General features: G+C 48.5%; 1 non-coding gene across 1 annotated transcript; it reads right to left on the reverse strand.

Moving 5' to 3' along the window:
• Positions 1–16,572: 16,572 nt before the first annotated feature.
• TRNAY-GUA (transfer RNA tyrosine (anticodon GUA)) lies at positions 16,573–16,662 on the reverse strand. The gene is given in 2 exon segments: positions 16,573–16,608; positions 16,626–16,662. It is a non-coding gene; the product is annotated as a tRNA-Tyr (tRNA).
• Positions 16,663–18,868: the final 2,206 nt, after the last annotated feature.

Below are 18,868 nucleotides of genomic sequence, written 5' to 3' on the forward strand. Positions count from 1 at the left end.
ACCGTCGATCAGTTTCCAGGTTAGTTTCCTTGAAATAATTCCACGGCTTGTGTGATCAAATGTCCTTTGAATTTCTTTCACTGGAGGACATTGTTAAAACAAAGAGCTGAAGGGAGCTGGAGCCATTTTTAGCAGCACAACGTCACAAGTTGCCATTCTAACTTGTCCATATATGCAAGTGACACAAGGACAGATTCAGACAGGTGATGGATTACAGAGATGAGAGATCAACATTCCTGTCTCAGAGAGAGGAGGAGGCGGAGGAAGGGGAGAGGAGTTGACAGTTGTCACTGACACATGGCAGCACTCACCCCTTGGAGAAGCACAAGTGTTAACTGCACAGCGAATGCAATCTAGTTCATTCTTATCTCTGCACCATAGTGAAAATTATAGGGCCCTGAATAACCTGATGTCACTTTCTGGTGAAGCAAAAGACTATTATCAGGAATAGTAATGTAACAACCATTGTTTAATTACTGTATGTAATAAATACAATTTTAATAAACTGAAAAGTTACAACAACTTTAATAAACTGCAATAATTTGACTTTGAAGTATTAATAAACTCAAAGCCTGAATTTCAGTAGCGCTGAGTACTCATAAATCTGATGGAAGACAATAAGAGCTGTGAATCAGTTCCTAAATAATTAGGCCCTAAAAGTGTAATAACTTTAAACAACTAATACAAAAATTCTCCTGACTTTATAATTGCTTGAACTTCCTTAGGTAACTAGAACTTAATTTAGAGTGACTATTTGGTCCATTCATTCCATAGCAATTAAAGAATTCCAGTTCCTGATTAAAAGCACAAAAGATATATGAAGAGATTTCATTTTTACTAGCAGATAGGTGATAATTGTGCATGTTTTCCATATCCATAGTATAATCCAAATATATTTAAGCTTTGGACACTGCTGATGTTTATATCTGTTTATTAGACACATGGATCCTTCAAAACTTGGCACTTGTTCTAGAGTTATTTTTAAAATGACAATTTCCCAGATAATTTCTGGCATGTGATGCCTGATCTTAGGGCAAAGCCATCTGTGCTTCTATTTGCCAGTAATTTATCACACAACTGTACAAACAATACATATTCCATCTCCAAATTTAAGCCCAATCCCCACACATACTGTAAGGAATTGCACTGTCTGCTTACATACTGTACATGCAATTAACATATTATCTTCAGTGTTATTTAACTATAAGAATAATTAGAGGAATACAGAATAATTGATCAGTAAAGTACCTTATAGATGGCCTTATTGTTTACAATAGTTAATGTTCATGAAGTGTTTTGAATAGGAAAAGTGCTATACATGTGCTATGTGCTATTAACAAACGTGGTGTTCTCTGGGACAAGATGGACCTAAATTCAATAGCAAGGCATCTAGTTTTCATGCAACACCAAGGCAGCGGTCTGGAAACTCTGCAGCAGATTCTGGTGAATTAAAAAAAAATGGAGGTTTTTGCTGACATACATATGAAAATAAGTAATACACTTTGTATGCAAAGTAAGCGAATCACGTTAAATTCAATTAATTTTAGTCTGCTGTTGATTTTCAAGGTAAAGTCAATGGTGCCAGGATTTCACCCAAAATGTATAAATATATGAGACCTTGTCTACACAAGAAAGTTGCATCAGTTTGACAAAATCAGTTTCAGATCACACCTTTAATGAAACCGGTGCAATTTTCTTGTGCAGACAAGGCCTTAAAAGTTGTCAGGGGGAAGTTGTTTTTGCAGCTGAATTGGGGACAGCGGGGAGTTTTGGCACCAGGCAGAGGATGGTGGAAAGGGAAGTTTCTGGCAATAGGGAAGAGATGCATCTCTTTGGCAGAGTCAGAGATGACTGTTAGTGTCTATGGAAGTTTGAACTCCTCATTCCCTCTCCCCCAGCCCTCAACCAGCTTGTCCCTTCTGCATCCCTCCCTTCCACTTCCTTTAAACTCGGTAGAGAAAGGGGAGAAAGGGAGCTTTTGCTTTACTCAAATGACTAGGCCTGTACTTCTAGCCTATGAAGTAAAGCAGAAGATGATGATCTTCTGAGACAAAAGCTAAATAATACAAGTATCGATGTACTAAAATGTTTGTACACAACTGCACAGAAACAAGCAAGCCAAACTGGAAGGGCTACTAAATGATGGAGACTATGATGCAGTGGGCGTAACTGGAATTTGGTGGAATGTCAGTATAGATGGGTATAATCTCTAAGCAGCCAAGACTGAGAGGGAAGACAAGGTGTTCTGTGTAGAAACGTTTATGCTGCCAATAAGCTGCAGAAGAGAGTGGGGGTGGAATTATTTTAGTAGAAACTCACTGAGGAGGCAGAAGTGGCTCACAGGAGCCTCTTGTTAATAGTCCTTTGATGGTAAGGAGAATCTCAGCTATGGTGGCAAGAAGTAAGGGCTCTACTTCTTAGGGTTACCATAATTTAATTTAAAAAAAGGAGGACACTCCACGGGGCCCCGGCCCCGCCCCAACTCCGCCCCTTCCCCGCCCCAACCCCGCCCAACTCCGCCCCACCCCCGCCCCTTCCCCAAAGTCCCCGCCCCAACTCTGCCCCCTCCCCTGAACGCTCTGCCCCCTACTCCTCCCCCACCCCTGCTTCCCACTAATCAAATGTTCGCGGGAAGCCTGAAACAGGGAGGCAGCAGGTAAGCTGGGGCTAGGGCTGGGGCGGGGCGCAGCCCGGCCCGGCCCAGTCCGGCTGAGCGGCTCCCTCCGGCGGCCGGCCGGCCCAGGCCAAGAGGCTCTGGCCCCGGCGTCTCCCACCGGGCTCGGCTCGGGCCCTGGGGTGCCGGCCCCTGGCCGAGCACCGCTGGCCCCGGCCCTCGGCCGAGCACTCCCGGCCCCGGCCCGGCCCCGGCCCCTGGCCAAGCACCGCCAGCCCCGGCCCGGCTCCCGGCCGAGCACCGCTGGCCCCGGCCCGGGCCCGGCCCCCGGCCCCCAGCCGAGCACCCCCGGCTCCGCACCGCCGGCCCCGGCTCCGCACCGCAGGTCCCGGCCCGGCCCCGCACCGCCAGCCCCGGCCCGGCCTCACACTGTCGGCCCCGCACCCCCGGCCCTGGACCCCTGGCCCCGGCCGAGCACCCCCGGCTCCGCACCGCCGGCCCCGGCCCCCGGCTGAGCACCACCGGCCCCGGCCCGGCCCCCGGCCGAGCACCGCCGGCCCCTCCCTCCCTCCCTATTTTCCCGGACATGTCCGGCTTTTTGGGATTTCCTCCCGGACGGGGATTTGAGGCCCAAAAAGCCGGACATGTCCGGGAAAATCCGGACGTATGGTAACCCTACTACTTCTGCAGCAAGAGTCTGAGGGAACCTACAGATGCCACCCTAAACACATTTTTCGGTGAAATAAATCAGTTACATTTGAAATGTAGCCCCAAAGAACCATCTAGCGAACCCTCCTTTAAATCTGCAGGCTGGCCCTGTGTGCACTGGTCTGATAATGGTGGGCGGGAGTCAGTTACATTGTAGCAGAGAGGAGATGGCAAAAAACTGTTTCACAAGCCCACCCACATATACTAAGGCCAGCTCTGCTTGTTAATATATTCTGCCTTCTAAGTCTGGGACTACACACTTGGCAGCCTTCACACTGCATGGGTGCCTGCTATTGCAGTGGTTGTAGCAGATGCTGCAAGGGAATCTTAAGGAGCACATGGAAGATGTACCACCTCATCCCCACAACCAAGCCCTCCCTGTTAGCTGCTGCAGCAGCAGAGTAGGCAGAGCCTACTGCCTCATGCTGGACCTCATCAGCATTTGAGGAGAGGAGGCTGTCCAGTCCCAGCTGTGCTCCAGCCATAGGAATTATGATACCTACGGGCAGATTTCACGATGCATGACAGAAAGGGGCCATGACCGGGACACATTGTAGTGCAGGGTCAAAGTGAAGGAGCTGCGGAACACCTACCACAAGCTGCGGGAGGCAAACCGATGCTCCAGTGCTAAGCCCACGAGCTGCCGGTTCTACAAAGAGCTGGATGCGATACTCAGTGGTGACCCCACCTCCACTGCGAAGGCCACTGTGGATACTTCGATGGCTTGCGTTCCAGTCGAGAGTGGACCGAGCCAGGAGGAGGAAATCTTGGCCGAGGATGTGAAGGGGGAGAGGGATCCAGAGGCAGACGCCGACTCGGAGGACAGAGATGCATGCAGCCAGGAGCTCTTCTCTACCCCAGAGGAGGCTAGCCAGTCACAGCAGTCGGATCTTGGCGAAGCGCAAACAGGAGAGGAGGCCCCTGGTAAGTGGCTTTGATTTTAGGAATCGCTGAAGCGAGTTGTTGGGGGCAGGAGGGTTGCAGAAAGCAGGCTTGTGTCTGCATGATACGCGTACCACAACATGCCTATTGTGAGCGGCGGAACAGGGTGTTGATTGACTCCCTCACTTCATGGGAATCTGCCTCAGAGATCTCCAAGAAACTCTCATAGAGATACTGGGCAATCCACTGCCGCAGGTTCTTTGGCAGAGCTGCTTTGTTTCTTGCCCCATTAAGCGTAACTTTCCCGCGTCACTGTGCCGTCACTGGGGGGAGGAGGTCCATTGCTGCACACAGGTGAGCTGCATAAGGGCCAGGGCGGAAGCCGCAGTCTTGGAGAAGACCCTCCCTTGATTCCCTGCTCACCCTCAGCAGCGAGATATCTTCCATAATGAACACAGCCTGTGGAAAATGTGGGGACCAGAATGATTATAAGCTCTCCCCCCCCCCATAGTGCTGGCTCTCCCCAAGAGCCACGTTCCCAGTGTACAGCATGGTCCTGGAACACTGCCCCTGCAGCTACTCCCCATTTTGGGGATCTTGTGGCTCATGTGTGCTTGCCTGGGGTCAGCCAGTTAGTGATAAGTATGTGACTAGTGGCTGTGTTTTAAATCACTGAATCAGTGGTCTCTGTGTTGCAAACAATATTGCTTCTGTAAAATGTTGCATTTTGGCTTCACAGATATGACCCTGTGAGCCTAGCCTCCCTCTTTGTTATTGCTGGCTGAACGGCTGAGCAGAATTAGAAAGCGGCCACGAAGAACTAAGGAGGACTTTCTGTGTAAGGTCATGATGCACTCCGCGGCCAAAAAACAAGAATTGAAGGAGTGGCAGGACAGCAAGAAGAAGGACCGAAAAAGGAGAACGCGGCACGCCAGAACGAAGCCACGGAGCGGATCTTAAAATCATAGAATATTAGGGTTGGAAGAGACCTCAGGAGGTCATCTAGTCCAATCCCCTGCTCAAAGCAGGACCAACACCAACTAAATCATCCCAGCCAGGGCTTTGTCAAGCCAGGCCTTAAAAACCTCTAAGGATGGAGATTCCACCACCTCCCTAGGTAACCTATTCCAGTGCTTCACCACCCTCCTAGTGAAATAGTGTTTCCTAATATCCAACCTAGACCTCCCCCACTGCAACTTGAGACCATTGCTTCTTGTTCTGTCATCTGCCACCACTGAGAACAGACTAGCTACGTCCTCTTTGGAACCCCCCTTCAGATAGCTGAAGGCTGCTATCAAATCCCCCTCACTCTTCTCCTCTGCAGATTAAATAACCCAGTTCCCTCAGCCTCGCCTCATAAATCAAGTGCCCCAGCCCCCTAATCATTTTTGTTGCCCTCTGCTGGACTCTCTCTCCAATTTGTCCATGTCCCTTCTGTAGTCGGAGGGGACCAAAACTGTACGCAATACTTCAGGTGTGGCCTCACCAGTGCCGAATAGAGGGGAATAATCACTTCCCTCAATCTGCTGGCAATGCTCCTACTAATACAGCCCAATATGCCGTTGGCCTTCTTGGCAAGAAGGGCACACTGCTGACTCATATCCAGCTTCTTGTCCACTGTAATCCCCAGGTCCTTTTCTGCAGAACTGCAGAAGTTGGTCCCCAGCCTGTAGGAAGTTGGTCCCCAGCCTGTAGCAGTGCATGGGATTCTTCCTTCCGAAGTGCAGGACTCTGCACTTGTCCTTGTTGAACCTCATCAGATTTCTTTTGGCTCAATCCTCCAATTTGTCTAGGTCACTCTGGACCCTATCCCTACCCTCCAGCGTATCTACCTCTCCCCCCAGCTTAGTGTCATCTGCGAACTTGCTGAGGGTGCAATTTATCCCATCATCCAGATCATTAATAAAGATGTTGAACAAAACTGGCTCCAGGACCAACCCTTGAGGCACTCCGCTTGATACCAGCTGCCAACTAGACATCAAGCCGTTGATCACTACCCGTTGAGCCTGACAATCTAGCCAGCTTTCTATTCACCTTATAGTCCATTCATCCAATCCATACTTCTTTAACTTGCTGGCAAGAATACTGTGGGAGACCGTATCAAAAGCTTTGCTAAAGTCAAGATATATCACGTCCATCGCTTTCCTCATATCCACAGAGCCAGTTATCTCATCATAGAAGGCAATCAGGTTGGTCAGGCATGACTTGCCCTTGGTGAATCCATGTTGACTGTTCCTGATCACCTTCCTCTCCTCCAAGTGCTTCAAAATGGATTCCTTGAGGACCGGCTCCATGATTTTGCCGGGGACTGAAGTGAGGCTGACCAGTCTGTAGTTCCCCAGGTTCTCTTTCTTCCCTTTTTAAAACATTATAGAGCGCCAAGTGGACACGTTCCAGGCACTACTAGCACTGCAAACTGAGCAGCTCCGCGTCCGCCCTCCCCTGCAGCCGCTGTCGCAAAACTCTTTCCCATGTGTGACGTTATTGATATAATCTGGGACCATATAGATCATTGTTGCAACCAAGGTCCTGTAGTGGCACCAAATCTTGCATAAAGGGGGTCAAATGAGGTGTCTAAGACAAGGTTATGGTTTACTGGTTATGATTATGCTGTCTATATGTGTGTATCAATTTTGTAGTTGAAGTTTTGAATATTGGCTCTATACTGTCTGTATTTCAAACTTATGCTATGCTTCTGGGAAACATCCCAGACAAGTTGGTGTTAGCTCTGCCTAGCCTGCTTGATGGCCCATTAAGCACCATCAGCTATACAATTGACCCATTGAGAGAAGGCAAATACACCTTGCAACTCAGCAAAGTATGCAGGGACTGGCCCATGTGACTCCAGACTCCATTTTGCTGTAATTTTCCACAGTAAGGACAAAGCGGTGTTCTTACACCTGGAAAAGACTATAAAAGGCTGATGCCTCTCCTCCATCTTGTCTTCAATCCTGCTTCTTACCTCTGGAGGGATTTTGCTACAAACTGAAGCTCTGAACAATGGACTGAATGACCCATCCCAGCTGTGGATGTACTCCAGAGACTTGATTTTAAACCTGCAGTTTATTCTATCACTGTTACAAGCCTGAACCAAGAACTTTGCCATTACTGTATGTAATTGATAGCTCTCATCTGTATCTTTTTCCTTTTATGAATAAACCTTTAGATTTTAGATTCTAAAGGATTGGCAACAGCGTGATTTGTGGGTAAGATCTAATTTGTATATTGACCTGGGTCTGGGGCTTGATCCTTTGGGATCAGGAGAACCTTTTTCTTTTACTGGGGTATTGGTTTTCATAACCATTTGTCCCCATAACGAGTGGTAGTGGTGGTGATACTGGGAAACTGGAGTGTCTAAGGGAATTGCTTGTGTGACTTGTGGTTAGCCAGTGGGGTGAGACCAAAGTCCTCTTTGTCTGGCTGGTTTGGTTTGGCTTAGAGGTGGAAAAACCCCAGGCTTGGGCTGTAACTGCCCTGTTTGAGCAATTTGTCCTGAATTGGCGCTCTCAATTGGGTCCCGCCAGAACCAGCATCGTTACACCATGCACCCCCCAGACACCGCCAACACACTCTTATCAACCTCCTGGCTCCAGTCTGTACTCGCGGCATTCCACTCCTCCCCCGCCACAGTCCAGCACTGCAGACTCCCAGTACCCACTGCACTCAGCACCCATCCCTCTGCAGTTTAGCCCTGCTGAAGTACAGTACCCGCTGCGCTGTACTCCAGAGGACAAGGTAGCATATGATACCTGGACATACACAAATCTTTAACCGTTCCGGGACCCCACCTCTTCCGGGGACCCTCCCTTCCCCCATCCCACTCAGTGCTGATGTGTTTTTTTGTTTGTCTCTCTCCACTGGTTGTTTTTTAATAAAAGAATTGTGTTGGTTTGAAAGCAATCTTTATTCCATTAATTGAAAGCAAACAGAGCCCTGCAAAGCAACAGACAATTATTTTAAACCTTCATGTTGCATCGTGTGTACCAATCACAATCACCTCCCAGCATTACAAGCACTGCACTCCCGAGCATTGCAACAAATATTAGTGGCTTTCAGCTTCAAATTGCTGCCTCAAGGCATCCCTGATCCTTATGGCCCTGCGCTGCACCCCTCTAATAGCCCTGGTCTCTGGCTGGTCAAATTCAGCCTCCAGGTACTGAGCCTCAGCGGTCCAGCCCTGAGTGAAGTTTTCACCCTTCCCTTCACAAATATTATGGAGTGTACAGCACATGGCTATAAGCATAGGAATATTGTCATCGGCCAGGTCCAGCCTCCCAAATAGGCAGCACCAGAGGGCATTTAAATGGCCAAAAGCACACTCAACAGTCATTCTGCACTTGCTCAGCCTCTTGTTGAACCGTTTCTTGCTGCTGTCAAGGTGCCCCGTGTATGGCTTCATAAGCCACGGAATTAAGGGGTAGGCAGGGTCTCCCAGGATCACAATGGGAATTTTGACTTCCCCTTCAATGATCTTCTGGTCTGGGAAGAAAGTCCCTGCTTGCAGCTCCCTGAACAGGCCAGTGTTCTGAAAGATGAGTGTGTCAGGCACCTTTCCAGACCAGCCTGCGTTAATGTCCGTGAAACGCCCACGGTGATCCACAAGCGCCTGGAGAACCATAGAGAAATACCCCTTCTGATTAATGTACTCAGTGGCTAGGTGATCTGGTGCCAGAATTGGAATATGCGTGCCATCTATCACCCCTCCACAGTTAGGGAAGCCCATTTGTGCAAAGCCATCCACAGTGTCACGCACGTTGCCCAGAGTCACGGTCTTCTGGAGCAGTATGCGATTAATGGCCCTGCACACTTCCGTCAACACGAGTCCAACAGTCGACTTTCCCACTCCAAACTGGTTAGCGACTGATCGGTAACAGTCTGGAGTAGCCAGCTTCCACAGTGTAATCGCCACGTGCCTCTCCAACGGCAGGGCAGCTCTCATTCTCGTGTCCTTGTGCCGCAGGGCTGGAGCGAGCTCACCACATAGTCCCATGAATGTGGCTTTCCTCATCTGAAAGTTCTGCAGCCACTGTTCATCCCAGACGTGCATGATGATGTGATCCCACCACTCAGTGCTGGTTTCCCCAGCCTAAAAGCAGTGTTCCACTGTGGTCAGCACCTCTGTGAATGCCACAAGCAATCTCGTGTCGTAGCTACTATGCGTGGTGAGATCAATATCACACTCCTCTTGCCTTTGTAGTTTAAGGAATAACTCCACTGCCACTTGTGACGTGTTAGTCAGAGCAAGCAGCATACTGGTCAACAGTGCGGGATCCATTCCTGCAGACCGAAGAGGCAGAACGCGCAGTACACAAACCATTGAAATATGGCGCTAAATGCGGACAAAAGCACAGGGATTGCTGGGTTGCAAAGCAATGCATCGCGGGGCATTGAGACAGGACCCAGGATGCCCCGTGACCCCCTCCGCCTTCCCAGAACTCTTAGTGGCAAAAGAGGAAGAGATGCTCTGTGGGAAGCTGCCCAGAGTGCACTGCTCCGAATACTGATGCAAGTGCCGCAAGTGTGAACACGCTATTGCACAGGCAGCTGACAGTGTGAACACACGACAGTGGTTTCCCTTCAGCATTCTCTGAGCGGCTCTGTAACTGCTGGTGCTCTAACTCTGACAGTGTAGACATACCCTAACCATACCAACACAGCGGTGCCACTTCAGCGCTGTACGTATAGACATGGCCTTAGTCGCCTCCACCCACAGATACAGAAGGAATGATCCAGTCCACAGAAATTAGCTCTAGATACGGCTCCTTGCCCACACAACAAAATGAAATTCAGATTAACATCGCAATGCAGTGTTCTTGTGACCATTCTTAATCATCATTTAATTGACTCTGATGCTAGCTTTTGTGAAACTGGGAAGCCAGGTGCCAGTTCAAACCAAGGTCACAAAGTTTACACTGAACACTCAATGATGCATAGCTGGAAGCTGTCTGTCTCACTTGTAAGTTAATATTGATAAAACAGGTATTAGAATTATGAGCAAGTGTATAGAGTTTACACTCTATTGAATGCTTGTGATTTGCTCCATGCATTAATCTTAATTCTAATATCTGTATTCCAAATTACAACGTGATGTGTGTGGTTGTACTGTGAGCCTCTGTCACTGTATGAATAATCATAGAGAAGCGGAACATTAATTAGTGTGAAGAGATGCTCTTCTACCGAAATTGTTACACCCTCCCAATAGGAGACCCATTATTTCCGTCTAGACTCAGTTTCCCTCCTATAACTGGAAATTCAATACATTTTCATAGAGAACCTGTCAACAAAAGGATTAAAGACTCTTGTTGTTCTTATGCTCTCTTCACCCTGAAGATGAGACATAGAAATGGACTCCTACACTAAGCAGAGATTACAGCTCAGAGCACATACCAGGAGGATGACAAACACCCCAAACCAAAGGAACTAAGAATAAGAAAGTACCTCAACTCAACAAGGAAAGGGGACAGAGCAAACTACGCTGTTCCCGGTTCCTTAACTTTCAAAAAAATACACCTTTCCAGAGACCCTCAGAGAAACATACAAACGCCCCTGCCTTGCACACCCACCCATACCTAACGCCTCCGTTCATGACAACAAGAAGAGCAAAAACTGCAAAGGAAAGGGGACCAGTTGCCTCTCTGCCCACCTACTCGGCGCACAGCTCAAGGACTGCAAAACTTCAGATTATCTACGGGCAGCCCAGCAGCTCCTTGCCAGAAAGTCCACCAGATCGGGCTTGTAGCAATTCTCCGCCAGAAGCCTTTTACACACTATGTGCAATCACGGTTGCCCAAAGAAATCCCAGCTCTAGAAACGGGATGGACAAAAGCCCCAAACGGAAAGAAATGGAACTGCTCCCTCACACTACTCCATCAATTGAGCTCTATGATGCTGAGGAAAGATGGACAAAGAGAGAGCAAACCATTGAAACGCACACAGTGCCAGGTCCTGTGATGAAGAAATAGTTTTCCAGATAGTTAGCTTCCGATAGTTATGATCAGTGATATCTATTAGGCATGTGAATAAGCACATGAGGCTCATAACAAACCTAACTGGAGAAAGAACATCTTTTTAAAATTATACTTTAATTGATCTTCCCTCATGGACTAGCGGGTGCCATGCACTCTGTTGGGGTAACCCCCAAGCATTGGAGACTCTGGTGTGGTCTGAGTCCTGGTTTAAGCTCTACCTGTGTGAGCAAAATAAGGTTGCCTAGTCAAGATCACCACAGCAGCAACTTCTTTCTACTGAGCCTTAAAACTAGCCAGGTCAACCTTTCCAGGTGGATTAATTAGCTCAGCTGGGTTGCAGTAGGACCGCCTGATTAATCAGCCTGCCTGATTGGCTGAAGGAAGCCAGCAGACCTGCTTTTAAGGTCAGCAACAGCAGCAGCAAGTAACTAGCTACCCAATGTGTATGCCATTGCCTATAGCTACAATTATGTCTCTACTTGCTTCCTAACTTTGTTTCTGCTATGCATGCTTTTGACTCCTGGTTCCTGACTTCATCTCTGGCTCCCAATCCCACCTCCTGCTCTAACCACTAAGCAAGATTCATAGATTCATAGATTCTAGGACTGGAAGGGTCCTCGAGAGGTCATCGAGTCCAGTCCCCTGCCCGCATGGCAGGACCAAATACTGTCTAGACCATCCCTGATAGACATTTATCTAACCTACTCTTAAATATCTCCAGAGATGGAGATTCCACAACCTCCCTAGGCAATCTATTCCAGTGTTTAACCACCCTGACAGTTAGGAACTTTTTCCTAATGTCCAACCTAGACCTCCCTTGCTGCAGTTTAAACCCATTGCTTCTTGTTCTATCCTTAGAGGCTAAGGTGAACAAGTTTTCTCCCTCCTCCTTATGACACCCTTTCAAATACCTGAAAACTGCTATCATGTCCCCTCTCAGTCTTCTCTTTTCCAAACTAAACAAACCCAATTCTTTCAGCCTTCCTTCATAGGTCATGTTCTCAAGACCTTTAATCATTCTTGTTGCTCTTCTCTGGACCCTTTCCAATTTCTCCACATCTTTTTTGAAATGCGGTGCCCAGAACTGGACACAATACTCCAGCTGAGGCCTAACCAGAGCAGAGTAGAGCGGAAGGATGACTTCTCTTGCTCACAACACACCTGTTAATACATCCCAGAATCATGTTTGCTTTTTTTGCAACAGCATCACACTGTTGACTCATATTTAGCTTGTGGTCCACTATAACCCCTAGATCCCTTTCTGCCGTACTCCTTCCTAGACAGTCTCTTCCCATTCTGTATGTGTGAAACTGATTTTTTCTGCCTAAGTGGAGCACTTTGCATTTGTCTTTGTTAAACTTCATCCTGTTTACCTCAGACCATTTCTCCAATTTGTCCAGATCATTTTGATTCCTGTTCTAACCAGTAGGTTTAACTTCTGTTCCAGCCATTAGAGCTGACTGCCCCCGTCCTGTTTAAGACAGCCAGAATCTTTCAACTTTCAGAAAAGCTGTTTTGGGGGTGAGGGACTGTATATCAAGAACTCCTTAGTCAAAGGGCACCAAATTTGGATCATTAACAGAGCATAGCACCCCCTGAAACACACCAAATGTCAAGGCAAACCAAGTAAGCATGTCAATTATAGAGCACTTAGCAGAGCTGCCCTTTAAACAGAAAGCTGGTCTTAGCCTTAACTATACCACATACCTCAGTTTAATGAGAAGAAGAGAAAAAATTCCAAAGTAAATTGGACAAGCTGCCTGCCTTCCTGTGTATTCATTGCATAGGGCAAGGGCAGCAACTCTTCAGATTATCTATGGGATAGTCCAGTAACTCATTACAAGAAAATCCTTGAGCTGGGGCTTGTAACAATTCTCAACCAGAAAGATTTTACGTACATTGAGCAATGACAGTGGTAAAAATAAATACGTACACTACCAATGTGATGGACAAAAACCCAAGACTCAGGGAAATGGAATTGCTTCCTGCCAGTACTTGATTAATAAAGCTCACGGATGAAAGGTAGACAAAATGGAATCTAATGTTTGAAACACTCTCAAAAACAAACACATTGCTACAATTTTTACAATAACAGCACACAGTAGCAGGCTTTTTGCTCACCCCCCATTCTGCTTCTTCCCAGGCAGCAAAACCTAACTCCCCTGCACCTCTACCTTACCACTCAGGAAAAAAAAAAAACCCCAAACAAAAACAAGTGGGAGAAAAACAAAAGCAAACAGCTTTTATCTAAGCCAACAGTGGAGAGAAGCCAGAGACTCCATGAAGTATAGCCATGCTACAGTAATTAGTGTGGTCAGTCTACTTTGTATCAAAGTTGCCCCAAGATGAGGGCGACAATGAATGGAACTTCTAAGCCTTAATATCGATACTGCTTGCACTGTGGGTGCGGGAGGGCAAAGAAAAAGGAACTCTGCCTATAAAATGTGTCCAAGGTACTCAGAAGCAGGTGTGGCAGATGAAAGTAGTTGCAAGTTGTGTTTTAAATCAAGTACATTTCCAGTTGCCAGTGGCCCATGAAATGAATAAAATATGGTAATGGCCACAATCCAAGCTCGAAAGAAGAGTGTGCAGCGAAGGCAAAAATTTCCTTCAAGCTGCAGTCAAACCAGCAACCGAAGAGATAGAGGTAGAAGAAAAAAAGAGGAGAGAAGAAAAAAAAACCCTACATCTTAGAGAATGCAGGCACCAATCCTGTTATTATTTATACGCTAAGGAAGCCTTTGGTCACTTGAGCCAATTCCACCCTACCCTGTCATAACTCCACAAACCTCCTCCAGAGATCTCATCTTTATAGTGTAAAACAAATTACCTTCATACTTACTTACACAACACCTTGGAAAGGACCTCCACTCAGCAAGTACAGTGTACATAGCAGAATATAGTTTGCACTTTTTTTCTTCAAAGGTGCTACAGGTCCACTGCATCCTACCACATACTGCTCTGTTTTGCAGTCAAAAAAATATCTTGGACTTCAGCTAAAGACGGAGAAAAGCATAAATTACATTTCCCAGGAAAACAAATAGAAACTGGCATACAACAGTTAACAGATAGTATGGCCAGAAGGGATAGATCAACTAGTCTGACTTCCTTATATATCACCGGCTTTTTAAGTTCATCCAGTTATCCCAGTAAGACCAGTAAATTGTGTTTTACTAAAGCATACATTCTAGAAAGCTATCCAGTCTTGATTTGAAGATATTGAGAGATGAAGAATCCTGCACTTTTCTTGTTAGTTTTTTTCAATGGTTAATTAACCTCACTATTTAAAAAATTGTGTCTTATTTCTCAATTGAGTTTGTCTGGCTTCAGCTTCCAGGCTTTTGTTCTTGGTATCCCTTTTTGAGCTAGATTAAAGAGGCCTTTTGTACCTGGAATTTTCTCCCTGTAAAGATATTTAAAGTCTGTAATCAAGTCCCCTCTCTGTCTTTTTTTTTTTTTGCTAAGCTAAACAGTTTGTGGTCTTTAAGTCTTTATACAGCATTTTCTCTAGCCCTCAAATTATTTTTATATATCTTTTTGCACCTTCTCTGATTTTTCAAATGTGGACCCATGAACTGTGTGCAGTATTCTAGTACTGGTCTCACTAATGTCATAGACAGAGGTAAAATCATTTCCCTACTCCTAATGTTTGATCTGAGCATCAATGGCATTCATGAATTTATCCCCACAGCTTTATGTCTATACAGCAACTGGGAGGTGTGATTGCAGCACATGTACACATACCTGAGGTAGCTTTGATCTAGTAGGCTCCTCATTGCAATGTATACATATATGGTAGGATAAGAAGTTTAATGTCTTTCCCATGGTCATACAAGAATTTTGAGGCAGAACTGAACATAGATTTTCTGAGTGTTATGCTAATGCTTAACCCATAAGATCTCCTTATATTTGACCAGGTTTGGCACAGGCTCCTGCACATGTTGCAAGATGAAATATTCTCTGAACATATGCAAATAATTTTAAGAACTGCTGAATCCTTGAGAACCAAACCAGGTGTATTTTGTGGGTGGTTTCCCTCCCAGCTGCTATTAGGGGTTGCTCTCTCTTGGGGCTTCCATGAATAGCAAAATCAGGTTGGAAGTCTCCCACCACAGGGAATGAGGATATACCTACCCTTGAGCTGGAGATGTAATTTCCAGCCTGAGCACATATATGCATGTGGCTGTGGGGGCAGTGAGACAGGCTGGCCGTCCCAGGTACCCTAACTACATACTCTGGTGGCTAGCCTATACTGTGAACCACACAGGCTATTTTTAGCATGCTAGCTTGATTAAAGCTAGCACATATATATCTACTTGAGCTGGAAATTTCACCTCTGGCTGCAGAGATTATACTGTATAACCAGGGCCGGCTCCAGCTTTTTTGCCGCCCCAAGCAGCGAAGCGGAAAAAAAAAGATAAAGCCGCGATTGGAGGCACTTTGGCGGCAGCTCAACCGCGCCGCTTCATTCTTCGGCGGCAATTTGGCAGTGGGTCCTTCGCTCCGAGAGGGACTGAGGGACCCGCCACCGAATTGCCGCCGAAGACCCGGATGTGCCGCCCCAAGCACCTGCTTCCTTCACTGGTGCCTGGAGCCGGCCCTGAGTATAACTATTTCAGTAAACACCATAAACTAGCCAAAATAAGTGTGCTGGTACAAAAACTATGTAGCATCATGCAGAGCCACTTACTGTTACTTGGGTGACATCTGGCACATTATTACCCTATTTGGGGATGGAAAGAAAATGGTGATTTTGGGGGTATAATTTGTATTAGACAAATTATAAATGACTATGAAGGGGATTCTTTACCACTGTGCTGGATACAGCCAGGCAAGATGATGTAGTTTTAGCTAGATTTCTAGGTCACATACTAACTAATCACAGCCTGGCTATTTTGGTAATGCACCATGTACAGTTCTAGCGCTGCCTACTGCTCTGTAACAAAACTAATTACAGTAACAAGAAACCCCCACAGGCTGAAATCACCCAAGGGCCTGCTCCTTTGCAGCCTGTTCAGGGACTGTCCATAAAACAACGTGGCTCAGGGCCCTAGAGATGAAAGGAAAGAGGTGGATAAATGCCCCTCGGCACCCCCCACGGGGGAGGTGGGTCACGCTGCTTTAGCCTGGCCTGCACCCGCTGTGCGCGGCAGCCCGCCCCTGCCTGAGCGCGGGCAGTGACCGGGGCTGGGCGGGCAGGCGTGACCAGGCTTCCCGGGGGAAAGACAGGAGCCAGCCGGCCCCGCACCTGGTTCCCAGTTCGGTGGCAGAGGAGGCAGTGGCCGGGCCAGGGATGCTACCTGCGCAGGGGCAGTTTCCGCGCGCCTCCCTCTTCTAGTAACTGAATCTTGGGACCAAAAACATTCAAAATATGAAGATTGAGAAAATAAAAACTCAGTCTCCTTCGAGCCGGAATCGAACCAGCGACCTAAGGATTCCCGCAGTCAGTTCCTCTACAGTCCTCCGCTCTACCAGCTGAGCTATCGAAGGGACATAGAAAAAACTGCCCCAGACACACACAAGAGTCTCAGACGAGCGAGTTCTAACTCCGAGCATGCGCACTACAAGTGAGAGGTGCAAGATGGAGCAGAAGTATTAGGGCCAAGGCCCGCTACTTGCCACGGGCTCCGCTCGGCGCGTGGTCAGACTCGCGGTCTCAGACTCCCTAACTGCACCACTGGCCCAGCGAGTCCCGCACCCGCGGCTCCGGAGCGCGCTGCCCCAGGGGCAGGAAAGCTGGGGGGAAGAGAAAGACCAGAGCCTCTGCCGCTCTCGCGGCTCTTTCCCTGCCCCCACCACCTCCGCCCTTCCTCTCTCCAACCGGGCCCTGACCCTCACTACCCCAAAGCTGATGTTTTGTTGACTCCTTCGCCGTATTGTCTGACAGCCCCCCTGCCCTGGCAGTACTCCCTATCCCTACCCCCAGCGCTGCCTCTGCTTCTCCACAGCTCAGCTCTGTCTTTCTCCCCCTTGTTAGGTTTGCAGGGCCCATGTTTTCATCTGCCCCACAGAGTTGACAAATGTTTGTCAAGATAGGTTTTTTTAAATCATGGCTCCAAATTCTCACGTGCAGACCATTGTTTTAGCATTTGCCTTTCACTGCGTCTGGTCCTTTGAGGGAAGAGCCCTTACTCCTGTGCGGTATCCCTTGGGCTTCCATGGATTTCTGGGTGGGAGTAAGGCCTGGCCTACACAGAGCTTTTGTAGTGGTATAACTATTTACCTAGGGTTACCATACGTCCGGTTTTTCCCGGACATGTCCGGCTTTTTGGTAATCAAACCCCCGTCCGGGGGGAATTGCCAAAAAGCCGAACATGTCTGGGAAAAATACCAGCTGGGCACTTCCCCTCCCGGGCTCCAGCTGCTCTGCTCCTCCCCTGACTCTTCGGCTCTGTTTAAGAGCCGAGCTGCCCGAGCGCTCCGGCTTCGGGCAACCCCCTTGCCTCCGGACCCTGCGCCGCCGGCCGGGCACTTCCCCTCCCGAGCTCCAGCTGCTCTGCTCCGGCGGCGCAGGGTCCGGAGGCAAGGGGGCTGCCCGAAGCCGGTAGCGCTCGGGCAGCTCGGCTCTTAAACAGAGCTGAAGAGTCAGGGGAGGAGCAGAGCAGCTGGAGCCCGGGGGGGGAAGTGCCCGGTCGGGGGCGCAGGGTCCGGAGGCGTGGGGGCTGCCCGAAGCCCGAGCGCTACCGGCTTCATGGTTTGCCAGGCAGCCTCCAGACCCTGCGCCCCCGGCTGGGCGCTTCCCCTCCCGGGCTCCACCTGCGCTGGGGAAGCGCCAGCCGGGGGCACAGGGTCTGGAGGCTGCCCGGCAAACCGTGAAGCCGATAGCGCTCGGGCAGCCCTTTTCGCGTGGCTGGGAGGGAGGAGGGGGAGTTAGGGCGGGGACTTTGGGGAAGGGGCGGGGCCGGGGATGGGAAAGGGGCGGGGCCAGGGCCCGTGGAGTGTCCTCTTTTTTTATTTTTTAAATATGGTAACCCTAATTTACCAATATACCAGTCAAAGCCCTACCATGGACATGGTTGTAGTGGTGACTTATAGACTCATAGACATTAAGGTCAGAAGGGACCATTATGATCATCTAGTCTGACCTCTTGCACAACGCAGGCCACAGAATCTCACCCACCCACTCCTGTAACAAACCCCTAACCTATGCCTGAGTTACTGAAGTCCTCAAATCGTGGTTTAAAGACCTCAAGGTGCAGAGAATCCTCCAGCAAGTGACCCGTGCCCCACGCTGCAGAGGAAGGCGAAAAACCTCCAGGGCCTCTGCCAATCTGCCCTGGAGGAAAATTCCTTCCCGACCCCTGAGCATGTTGGCAGGGCCAGCTCCAGGCACCAGCGTAGCAAGCAGGTGCCTGGGGCGGCCAATGAAGAGGGCGGCGGCACGTCCGGTTGTTCGGCGGCAATTCAGCGGAGGGGCCGTCACTCCCTCTCAGAGCGACGGACCTGCTGGCGATCGCAGCTTTTTTTTTTTTTTTTTTTGCTGCTTGGGGCGGCAAAAACGCTAGAGCCAGCCCTGCATGTGGGCAAGAGTCACCAGCCAGCACCCAGGAAAGAATTCTCTGTAGTAACTCAGATCCCACCCCATCTAACATCCCATCACAGACCATTGGGCATATTTACCTGCTAATAATCAAAGATCAATTAATTGCCAAAATTAGGCTATCCCATCATACCATCCCCTCCATAAACTTATCAA

This window comes from Emys orbicularis, chromosome 2 (assembly GCF_028017835.1).
Source record: "Emys orbicularis isolate rEmyOrb1 chromosome 2, rEmyOrb1.hap1, whole genome shotgun sequence".
Classification (NCBI taxonomy): domain Eukaryota; kingdom Metazoa; phylum Chordata; order Testudines; family Emydidae; genus Emys; species Emys orbicularis.